Source organism: Pristiophorus japonicus, chromosome 20 (assembly GCF_044704955.1).
Source record: "Pristiophorus japonicus isolate sPriJap1 chromosome 20, sPriJap1.hap1, whole genome shotgun sequence".
Taxonomy (NCBI): Eukaryota; Metazoa; Chordata; class Chondrichthyes; family Pristiophoridae; genus Pristiophorus; species Pristiophorus japonicus.
This window is the reverse complement of record NC_091996.1, coordinates 5,453,129-5,465,328: the sequence shown is the minus strand read 5'-3', so window position 1 is coordinate 5,465,328 and position 12,200 is coordinate 5,453,129. Positions and strand designations below refer to the sequence as shown.

Genomic DNA, 12,200 nt, shown 5'->3' with positions numbered 1-12,200 from the left:
CTCAACATCGAGTTCAACAATTTCAGAGCATAACCTCTGCCCATCTTTGGCTCCCCCCCGCCATTCGCACCCAATCTAGATTAACCTTTTCTAACTCCGGCCATTAACATTTCAATTCGGCCCATCATCCCTTTTGTCTGGCTAATCTCTCCTGCCTTCCATCCCATCACAAACCTTTTGTTTTTGTTCTTTCTTCCCCTCCCAATTATGTATTAATGCTTGGGGGTCACCAGGCACCAGAGGGCGCCGCGGTTGGAGGTCATCGGGCTGTACGCATGTGGCATGTGTGCTTGGTCACCTGTATATAAGCTGGGTGTCTTTGTGACGCTGGGCACTCTTGGGCTGGAATAAAGATGGATCAGGTTGGACCCGAGTGAGTTTACAGTAACCAGACTCTTGAGTCATTACAATTGGCGACGAGGTAATTTAAGAACCTTCGCATGCACAATGGGCACTGTTGGAATCCTGGAGAGATTCGTGGAGGGCGAGGATTGGGTGGATTTTGTCGACTGCCTGGATCAGTATTTTGTGGCCAACCGCATGGAGGCAGAGGCCTACGCAGTTAAGCACAGGGCAGTACTCCTCACCGTTTGTGGTCCGAAAATTTACGGCCTGATGAAGAATCTTCTCTCGCCTGTACGTCCGGCGGAAAAAGGGTCCGAGGAATTGTGTATGTTGGTGGGTAACCTTCTGAAGCCACAAGAGGGGATCACCATATCACGTTACCGTTTCTACACGCATGTTCGTGCTAAGGGCCAGGACGTGTCGGGATTTGTCGCCGACCTGCGAAGGCTTGCTGAGCCGTGTAAGTTCGGGAACATGCTGGAAGACATGCTGCGTGATGTCTTCATGATAGGCATCAGCCATGATGCGATCCTCAGGAAGCTGCAGAGGCGCTGGATTTGAAAAAGGCCATCGCGACTGCCCAGGCATGCATGACAATGGATGATAATTTGAGGCAGATATCATCGACGAGTCGGAGTTCCACGGCAAGTACTGTAAACAAGACGACGACGTCTTCGGGCAGAGCTGCTTACACGAAACCTGCCACTGCTCAGAGCCCTCCAACTGATTCAAACCAGATTTCGCCCTGTTGGCGTTGTGGGGACAATCATCGGCCTCATCAGTGTCGGTTTAGACAATACTCATGCAATGATGTTCGAAAGTGGGGCATCTTCACAGGATGTGTTCACAATGAAGCAAGTGTGGTGCAGCTCACTACGTGGTTGATGAGGACCAGTTCAGTGATGGCCCGGATGCACAACCCGAGGAGGAAGTGAATGGACTGTATTCGTTCCTGAGCAAGAGCCAGCCGATAGTCGTTAATGTGAAGCTGGATGGCGTGCGTGTATCAATGGAGCTGGACACGGGTGCGAGCCAGTCGATAATGAGCCAAAGGACATTCGACAAGCTGTGGGGCACTAAGGCTGCGAAACCGAAGCTGAGTCCAGTCAATGCCAGGTTGAGTACTTACACTAAGGAACTCATACCGGTGCTCTGCAGTGCAACAATCGAGGTGCCATATGACGGTGTGGTTCACGAGCTACCATTATGGATTGTCCCAGGTAATGGTCCAACACTGTTCGGCAGGAATTGGCTCGGAAAAATGTCGTCAAGATGTTGTCCTCTGTGGATGATACTTCGTGTGCTCAAGTTTTGAAAAAGTTTCTTTCTTTCTTTGTTTGAACTGGGCATTGGCAATTCACCTGGACTCCAATGCAAGCCCTGTCTATCACAAAGCTTGGTCTGTTCCGTACATGATGGAGAAGGTTGAAATTGAGCTCGACAGACTCCAGCGTGAAGGGATCGAGTTTAACGAGTGGGCTAGTCTCATTGTTCCTGTGTTGAAGAATGATGGCACTGTCAAGATTTGTGGAGACTACAAGGTTATGATTAACCGATTTTTGAAACAGGATCAGTATCCGTTACTGAGGGCTGATGACCTGTTCGCTATGCTAGCTGGTGGAAAGTAATTCACGAAACTGGATCTGACGTCGGCCTATGACACTGGAGCTTGTCGACACTTCGAAGAAGCTCACCTGCATCAACACCCATAAAGGACTGTTCGTCTACAACAGGTGTCCTTTTGGGATTCGTTCGGCTGCAGCCATATTTCAGAGGAATACGGAGTTTATTGAAGTCCGTTCCTAGAACTGTCGTGATTCAAGATGACATTCTGGTCACAGGTCGTGACACTGCTAAACATATGAACAATCTTGAAGAAGTCCTACAGCGTCAGGCTGAGATGCTCGAAGTATGTATTCCTCGGAAGGAAGATTCCTGCTGATGGCATCAGGCCCACTGATTCGAAAACCGAGGTCATCAAAAATGCACCCAGACCTCAGAATGTGACGGGAGCTGCGTTCGTTCCTTGGGCTACTCAACTACTTTGGTAATTTTTTACCCAAATTGAGCACTTTACTAGAGCCACTGCATACGTTACTAAAAAAAGGCAACAACTGGGTCTGGGGTGCGTCTCAAGATAGAGCCTTTGAGAAAGCCAAGAATCTGCTATGTTCAAACAAGTTGCGATCTGTGTAAGCGTCTTGTATTGGCCTATGATGCTTCATCATATGGGGTTGGCTGCATACTCCAACAAGCAAATGAATCGGGCAAGCTACAACCTGTTGCGTATGCTTCGAGAAGTCTGTCTAAAGCGGAAAGAGTTTACAGTATGGTAGAGAAAGAAGCTTTGGCCTGTGTATATGGGGTAAAAAAAAAATGCACCAGTACCTGTTTGGTCTTCGTTTTGAACTAGAAACGGATCACAAACCACTCATTTCATTGTTTGCGGAAGACAAGGGTATTAAATATCATTGCATCGTCCCGTATTCAAAGGTGGGCACTGACATTGTCTGCCTATGATTATGTCATCCGTCATAGACCTGGTACTGAGAATTGTGCCGATGCACTGAGTCATCTGCCCTTACTCACAACCAAGATGGAGACACCTCAACCTGCAGATCTACTGTTAGTAATGGATGCTTTTCAGAGTGAAGGAACCCCTGTCACTGGTCAACAAGTTAGGATCTGGACCAGCCATGGCCCTATTTTATTGGTTGTGAAACTGTGTGCTCAGTGGTGATTGGTCTGCCATACCCATGGAGATGCATGAGGAGACCAAACCTTACAACCGTCACAAGGATGAGCTGTCCATTCAGTCAGTTTACTGTGGGGTAATCGTGTAATCATGCCTTAGAAAGGCTGAGAAAAATTTGTACATGAACTTCATAGCACTCATCCTGGTATTATCATGATGAAGTCCATTGCTAGGTCTCATGTATGGTGGCCTAGAATTGACTCTGATCTGGAATCATACGTGCATCAGTGCAATACTTGCATGCAGCTAAGTAAAGTACCAGCGGAATCTCCGCTGAGTCTTTGGTCGTGGCCATCCAAACCATGGTCGAGGATCCACATTGATTTTGTGGGCCCGTTCCGAGGAAAGATGTTTTTTGTCGTAGTGGATGTACATTCTAAGTGGATAGAGCGTGTTATTGTCATCCAGCACGTCTACAGCTACCATTGAGAGCCTTCGTATCATGATTGCTACTCATGGTTTGCCTGACATTGTTGTGAGCAACAACGGATCTTGCTTCACAAGTCTTGAGTTCCAGGAGTTCATGAAACTCAATGGCATCAGACATGTGAGCTCAGCTCCATTAAAGCCTGCTTCTAATGGTCAAGCAGAGCGTGCCATTCAAACGATCAAGCAAAGTATGAAACGTGTAACTCAGGGCTCACTGCAGAGACGGTTGTCATGTATATTGCTCAGTTACAGGTCAAGACCTCATACACTTACTGGGGTTCCTCCTGCTGAACTACTGATGAAGCGAAATCTCAAGACCAGGCTTTCTCTTGTTCATCCTAATTTGAATGATCGTGTTGAAAACAGACGTCAAAGTCAGCAATGGTGTCATGATCGTGTTGCTGCATCACGTGACATCTCGGTCAACGATCCGGTTTATTACTGAACTATGGTCAAGGTCCAAAGTGGATCGCTGGCACTGTTACAGCCAAGGAGGGTAACAGAGTGTTTATTGTTATGCTCAAGAATGGGCAAACATGCAGGAAACACCTTGACCAGGTTAAACTGCGGCACACGGATAAACTGGAACCGAGTGAGGAAGATGTAGTCAGTGACCAACCAACCATTGTTCACTCATCAGAGGACTCTGCTGACATTACTGACTCTGAACCTTCAGTCTCTGATGTGGTTATGACCACTCCCATCAGATCGGCTACTCAGCCCTCAGTCTCAACGGACTCAGAACACTCACCCAGAGCCAAAGTTGAACTGAGACGATCAACACGCGAGAGGAAAGCCGCAGACCGTCTTAATTTGTAGAAAGACTGTTGTTAAGATTTTAAAAGAGGGATGTTGTTATGTATTAATGTTTGGGGGTCACCAGACACCAGAGGGCGCCGCGGTCGGAGGTCATCGGGCTGTATGCATGTGGCATGGGTGCTTGGTCACCTGTATATAAGCTGGGTGTTTGTCAAGCTGGCACTCTTGGGCTGGAATAAAAATGGATCAAGATGAGTGAGTTTACAGTAACCAGACTCGAGTCATTACACCCCCTTTCACTGCTTCTTAAGAATGTGTTATTTTCAAACATTCGCCAGTTCTGACGAAGGGTCGTTGACCCGAAACGTTAACTCAGTTTTTCTCTCCACAGATGCTTCCTGACCCGCTGCGAATTCCAGCATTTTCTGTTTTTATTTCATAGGCACAACTAATTAGATGTGCCTGCTCGGACATAGATTCACAGTTGAATAACAGCCCTCCCCTCCTCATCCAAAATGGCACATTCCATGTATGCACATGCTCAAAGCTCAAAGGTTTGTAGAGCTGTTGCATTGAAAGTGGTTTAGCTCTGTGCTCACTGACCTACATTGGCAACATATCGTTTTTTAAATTCTCATTCTTGTTTTCAAATCCCTCCAGAACCTCACCTCTCCCTATTTCATGAATTTCCTCTAGCCCCCCAACCCTTCGAGATCTCTGCTCTGTTCCAATTCTAGATTGTTGGGCACTCCTACTCCCTGCATTTTTGAGGGACATTCTGATGGACAGTATAAACCTTCATTTAGAAAGACACAGATTAATCAGATTATCCTGAGACTAAATGCCCTAGTTCTAGTCTCCCTCATCAGTGGAAACATTCTCTCTGCATCCACTTTGTCAAGTCCCCTCATAATCTTAGACGTTTCAATAAGATCACCTCTCATTCTTCTGAATTCCAACAAGTCGAGGCCCAACCTACTCAACCTTTCCTCATAAGTCAACCCCCTCATCCCCGGAATCAACCTAGTGAACCTTCTCTGAAATGGATTAGAGGGTAGATGAGGAAACATTTCCTCACTCAGAGGGTGGTGAGAGTCTGGAACTCACTGCCTGAAACGAGTCAGAAACCTTCATCACATTTAAAAGGTACTTGGATATGCACTTAGAGCTGTAGCCTATAGGGTTACGGAACTAGTGCTGGTAGGTGGGATTAGGCCGAGTAACACTTTTTTGACTGGCTTCCTTCTGTGTCGTAATTTTCTATGATTCTACGATTCATCCCACCATTGGCGGCCGTGCCTTCAGCTGCCGAGGCCCTAAGCTCTGCAATTCTCTCCCTAAACCTTTCCATCTCTCTACCTCTCTCTCTTTCTTGAAACCTACCTCTTTGATCAAGCTGTCCTAATATCTCCTTATGTGAGTCAGTGTCAAGGTTGTGTTTAAGAACGCTCCTATGAAGCACCTTGGGAGTTTTGCTGCATTAAAGGCGCTATATAAATGTAAGTTGTTTTTAAAAATTGCAGAGATATTTGGTGGGGGGGGTGGGGGGCACTAAGCCAAGGTCGCTGTGGCACAGGATTTCATTAGTGACTTTGACCAATGTGGTCTCGAGCTGAAAGTACTCCATAACGCCTGCCACATCCAGTTAGTTCTGCTCATGATCCTTCAGCACATTACACATTAGTCACTGAGGCTGGAAAGTGGCGTTGACAGAGAGTAGGGGTCCTCGCTATTCACCCAGTCACAGGGGAGGGGAGGGGGAAGTAAGACTGGATAACAATCCACAGCAAAGACACGAGCTGGACTCTCCGCCCATCCTCAAGGACTACTTAAAACACAGTTAGGCCACAGCTAGAGTATTGTGTGCAGTTTTGGTCACAATACAGGAAAGATCTGATTGCACTCGAGGGGGTACAGAGGAGATTTACGAGGATGGCCTGGACTGGAGAATTTTAGCTATGGGGAAAGAGTGGACAGGCTGGGGTTGTTTTCTTTGGCACAGAGGAGGCTGAGGGGAGACCTCATTGAGGTGTATAAAATTATGAAGGACCGAGATAGAGTGGATAGGAAGGACCTTTTTCCCTTAACAGAGGGGTCAATAACCAGGGGGCATAGATTTAAAATAATTGGTAGGAGGTTTAGAGGGGAGTTGAAGGGAAATAATTTTCACCCAGAGGGTGGTGGGGGGTCTGGAACTCACGGCCTGAAAGGGTGGTAGAGGCAGAAACCCTCACGCATTTAAAAAGTATCTGGATGTGCACTTGAAGTACCGTAACCTACAGGGTTTATGGACCAAGAGCTGGAAAGTGGGATTAGGCTGGATAGCTCTTTGTCGGCAGACAGGGACACGATGGGCCGAATGGCCTCCTCTGTGCTGTAAATTTATATGATTCAATGAAGAACACCGAGCCCAATAATGTCGGCTCTTACTGCCTTTCGGGACGGACTTACGAACGAAACCCACATCCCAAGAACAAATAATAAAATACAAGTGTAAACCAGCTAGCACAGCAGCACATCGGACTGGGTTTTATGTCACGGGGTCTAATCCTTTTGCAATTGCTGATTAAATTTGACTTTATAAACAATTTTTCCCTCTCTTCAATCAGTGGACTTATCATTACTGGGCAGATTTAAATAATTGATTTAGTGACAAAACTGGTAATACTATTGATTACTGACTATTAATAACACATAGTTAGGACAAATAAAGTGCGGAGCACTCAACACTGAGAATTATACTGGCCCAAAGCTCCACAAATGCTGCCAAAATGTTAATGAGAGTTTATGGCCCATTGGATTAGCTGACGGCAGCTAGTAACATGGTTGATGGTTGAAGGACAGGGACAGATTAACACCTTGTGTCACAGCATGAAACTGGTAGGGGGAGCGAGTGAGCGGAGGGGAGGAGCGGGGGAGCGAGCAAGGAGAGGGGTAGAGAGAGGAGATAGGTACCAACGATATAGGATCAAAAAAAAAGGATGAGGTCCTACAAGCTGAATTTAGGGAGCTAGGAGTCAAATTTAAAAGTAGGACTTCAAAGATAGTAATCTCAGAATTGTTTCCAGTGCCATGTGCTAGTCAGAGTAGGAATTGCAGGATAGCTCAGATGAATACGTGGCTTGAGGAGTGGTGCAAGAGGGAGGGATTCAAATTCCTAGGACATTGGAACCAGTTCTGGGGGGAGGTGGGACCAGTACAAACCAGACGGTCTGCACCTGGGCAGGACCGGAACCAATGTGCTAGGTGGAGTGTTTGCTAGTGCTGTTGGGGAGGGGTTAAACTAATATGGCAGGGGGATGGGAACCTATGCAGGGAGACAAAGGGAAGTAAAATGGGGGCAGAAGCAAAAGATAGAAAGAAGAAAAGTAAAAGTGGAGGGCAGAGAAACCCAAGGCAAAAATCAAAAAGGGCCACATTACAGCAAAGCTCTAAAGGGACAAAGTGTGTTAAAAAGACAAGCCTGAAGGTTCTGTGCCTCAGTGCGAGGAGAATTCGTAATAAGATGGACAAATTAACTGTGCAGGCAGCTATTGACGAATATGATATAATTGGGATTACGGAGACATGGCTCCAGGGTGACCAAGGCTGGGAACTCAACATTCAGGGGGTATTCAACATTCAGGAAAGATAGACAGAAAGGAAAAGGAGGTGGGGTAGCGTTGCTGGTTAAAAAGGAAATTAACGCAATAGTAAGGAAGGACATTAGCTTGGATGATGTGGAATCTGTATGGGTAGAGTTGTGGAATACCAAAGGGCAGAAAACGATAGTGGGAGTTGTGAGGTTGGGGACAGCATCAAACAAGAAATTAGGGATGCGTGCAATAAAGGTACAGCAGTTATCATGGGGGCGACTTTAATCTACATATTGATTGGGCTAACCAAACTGGTAGCAACGCAGTGGAGGAGGATTTCCTGGCGTGTATTAGGGATGGTTTTCTAGACCAATATGTTCAGGAATCAACTAGAGGGCTGACCATCCTAGACTGGGTGATGTGTAATGAGAAAGGACTAATTAGCAATCTTGTTGTGCGAGGCCCCTTGGGGAAGAGCGACCATAATATGGTAGAATTATTAACATGGAGAATGACACAGTTAATTCAGAGACTAGGGTCCTGAACTTAAGGAAACTTCGATGGTATGAGACGTGAATTGGCTAGGATAAACTGGCGAATGATACTTGAAGGGTTGACGGCGGATAGACAATGGCAGACATTTAAAGATCACATGGATGAACTTCAACAATTGTACATCCCTGCCTGGAGTAAAAATAAAAACGGGAAAAGTGGCTCAACCATGGCTAACAAGGGAAATTAAGGATAGTGTTAAATCCAAGGAAGAGGCATATAAATTGGCCAGAAAAAGCAGCAAACCTAAGGACTGGGAGAAATTTAGAATTCAGCAGAGGAGAGCAAAGGGTTTAATTAGAAGGGGGAAAATAGAGTACGAGAGGAAGCTTGCTGGGAACATAAAAACTGACTGCAAAAGCTTCTATAGATATGTGAAGAGAAAAAGATTAGTGAAGACAAACATAGGTCCCTTGCAGTCAGAATCAGGTGAATTTATAATGGGGAACCAAGAAATGGCAGACCAATTGAACAAATACTTTGGTTCTGCCTTCACGAAGGAAGACACAAATAACCTTCCGGAAATACTAGTGACCGAGGGTCTAGCGAGAATGAGGCACTGAAGGAAATCCTTATTAGTCAGGAAATTGTGTCAGGGAAATTGATGGGATTGAAGGCTGATAAATTCCCACGGCCTGATAAGTACTCTGGGATACAGACTAAGGAAGTGGCCCTAGAAATAGTGGATGCATTGGTGATCATTTTCCAACTGTCTATCGACTCTGGATCAGTTCCTATGGACTGGAGGGTAGCTAATGTAACACCACTTTTTAAAATAGGAGGGAGAGAGAAAACGGGGAATTACAGATCGGTTAGCCTGACATCGGTAGTGGGGAAAATGTTGGAATCGATTATTAATGATGAAATAGCAGCGCATTTGGAAAGCAGTGACAGGATCGGTCCAAGTCAGCATGGATTTATGAAAGGGAAATCATTCTTGACAAATCTTCTAGAATTTTTTGAGGATGTAACTAGTAGAGTGGACAAGGGAGAACCAGTGGATGTGGTGTATTTGGACTTTCAAAAGGCTTCTGACAAGGTCCCACACAAGAGATTAGTGTGCAAAATTAAAGCACATGGTATTGGGGGTAATGTATTGACGTGGATAGAGAACTGGTTGGCAGACAGGAAGCAGAGAGTCGGGATGGGTCGTTTTCAGAATGGCAGGCAGTGACTAGTGGGGTGCCGCAGGGCTCAGTGCTGGGATCCCAGCTCTTTACAATATACATCAATGATTTAGATGAAGGAATTGAGTATAATATTTCCAAGTTTGCAGATGATACTAAGCTGGGTGGCGGTGTGAGCTGTGAGGAGGATGGTAAGAGGCTGCAGTGTGACTTGGACAGGTTAGGCGAGTGGGCAAATGTATGGCAGATGCAGTATAATGTGGATAAATGTGAGATTATCCACTTTGGTTGCAAAAACAGGAATGCAAATTATTATCTGAATGGCAACAGATTAGGAAAAGGGGAGGTGCAACGAGACCTGGGTGTAATGGTACATCATTCGTTGAAAGTTGGCAGGCAGGTACAGCAGGCGGTGAAGAAGGCAAATGACATATTGGCCTTCATAGCGAGGGGATTTGCGTATAGGAGCAGGGAGGTCTTATTGCAGTTGTACAGGGCCTTGGTGAGGCTTTACCTGGAATATTGTGTTCAGTTTTGGTCTCCTAATCTGAGGAAGGACGTTCTTGCTATTGAGGAAGTGCAGCGAAGGTTCACCAGACTGATTCCCGGGATGGTAGGACTGACATATGAGGAGAGACTGGATCGACTGGGCCTATATTCACTGGAGTTTAGAAGAATGAGAGGGGATCTCATAGAAACATAAAATTCTGACGGGATTGGACAGGTTAGAGGCAGGAAGAATGTTCCTGATACTGGGGAAGTCCAGAACCAGGGGTCACAGTCTAAGGATAAGGGGTAAGCCATTTAGGACTGAGATGAGGAGAAACTTCTTCACTCAGAGAGTTGTTAACCTGTGTTGAGAAAGTTGTTGAGGCCAGTTTGTTCGATATATTCAAGAACGAGTTAGATATGGCCCTTACGGTTAAAGAGATCAAGGCGTATGGAGAGAAAACAGGAAAGGGGTACTGAGGTGAATGATCAGCCATGATCTTATTGAATGCTGGTGCAGACTCGAATGGCCTACTCCTGCACGGGACAAGCGGGGGGGGGGGGGGGGGGGCGGGGAAGAGAGCGGAGGGGGGGGGAAGAGAGCAGAGAGGGGGGGGGGGGGAAAGAGAGCAGAGAGGGGGGGGGGGAAAGAGAGCAGAAAGGGGGGGGGGGGAAGAGAGCAGAGAGGGGGGGGGGGGGAGAAGAGAGCAGAGAGGGGGGGGGGGGAGAAAGAGAGCAGAGAGGGGGGGGGGGAAAGAGAGCAGAGAGGGGGGGGGGGAAAGAGAGCAGAGAGGGGGGGGGGGAGAGAGCAGAGAGGGGGGGGAAGAGAGCAGAGAGGGGGGGGAAGAGAGCAGAGAGGGGGGGGGAAGAGAGCAGAGAGGGGGGGGGAAGAGAGCAGAGAGGGGGGGGAAGAGAGCAGAGAGGGGGGGGGAAAGAGAGCAGAGAGGGGGGGGAAAGAGAGCAGAGAGGGGGGGGGAAAGAGAGCAGAGAGGGGGGGGGAAAGAGAGCAGAGAGGGGGGGGGAAAGAGAGCAGAGAGGGGGGGGGAAAGAGAGCAGAGAGGGGGGGGAAAGAGAGCAGAGAGGGGGGGGGAAAGAGAGCAGAGAGGGGGGGGGAAAGAGAGCAGAGAGGGGGGGGGAAAGAGAGCAGAGAGGGGGGGGGAAAGAGAGCAGAGAGGGGGGGGGAAAGAGAGCAGAGAGGGGGGGGGAAAGAGAGCAGAGAGGGGGGGGGAAAGAGAGCAGAGAGGGGGGGGGAAAGAGAGCAGAGAGGGGGGGGGAAGAGAGCAGAGAGGGGGGGGGAAAGAGAGCAGAGAGGGGGGGGGAAAGAGAGCAGAGAGGGGGGGGGAAAGAGAGCAGAGAGGGGGGGGGGAAAGAGAGCAGAGAGGGGGGGGGAAAGAGAGCAGAGAGGGGGGGGGAAAGAGAGCAGAGAGGGGGGGGGGGAAGAGCAGAGAGGGGGGGGGGAAAGAGAGCAGAGAGGGGGGGGGGGAGCGAGGGAAGAGAGCAGAGAGGGGGGGGGAAGAGAGCAGAGAGGGGGGGGGAAGAGAGCAGAGAGGGGGGGGGAAGAGAGCAGAGAGGGGGGGGGAAGAGAGAGGGGAGGGGGGGAAGAGAGCAGAGAGGGGGGGGGGAGAGGAGAGAGGAGAGGGGGGGAGAGAGGGGAAGAGAGAGGAGAGGGGGAAGAGAGAGGAGAGGGGGGAAGAGAGAGGAGAGGGGGGAAGAGAGAGGAGAGGGGGGAAGAGAGAGGAGAGGGGGGAAGAGAGAGGAGAGGGGGGAAGAGAGAGGAGAGGGGAGAAGAGAGAGGAGAGGGGGGAAGAGAGAGGAGAGGGGGGAAGAGAGAGGAGAGGGGGGAAGAGAGAGGAGAGGGGGGAAGAGAGAGGAGAGGGGGGAAGAGAGAGGAGAGGGGGGAAGAGAGAGGAGAGGGGGGAAGAGAGAGGAGAGGGGGGAAGAGAGAGGAGAGGGGGGAAGAGAGAGGAGAGGGGGGAAGAGAGAGGAGAGGGGGGCGCGGGGGGGCCGCGCGCGGCGCTGGCCGCGCCGGCCGGGGGGCGCCCCGGTGCGCGCGTCTTGTGTGTTGCCTCTCGTTCGGGGGCTGCTGCGCGGGGGCCCCGTCGGCTCGTGGTGGTGTCCCGCGGCGCGTTGGCCTGTGGGCGCCGCGCGATCTGGTTGGGTGGCCCTGCG

The 12,200-nt window shown here is 48.9% G+C and overlaps 1 protein-coding gene across 1 annotated transcript in view; it reads right to left on the bottom strand.

Annotated features, from left to right (window-relative positions):
- dync2i2 (dynein 2 intermediate chain 2) overlaps positions 1-12,200 on the bottom strand; it is a 70,293-nt gene that overhangs the window by 5,924 nt on the left and 52,169 nt on the right. The gene's annotated exons all lie outside the window — the stretch shown is intronic.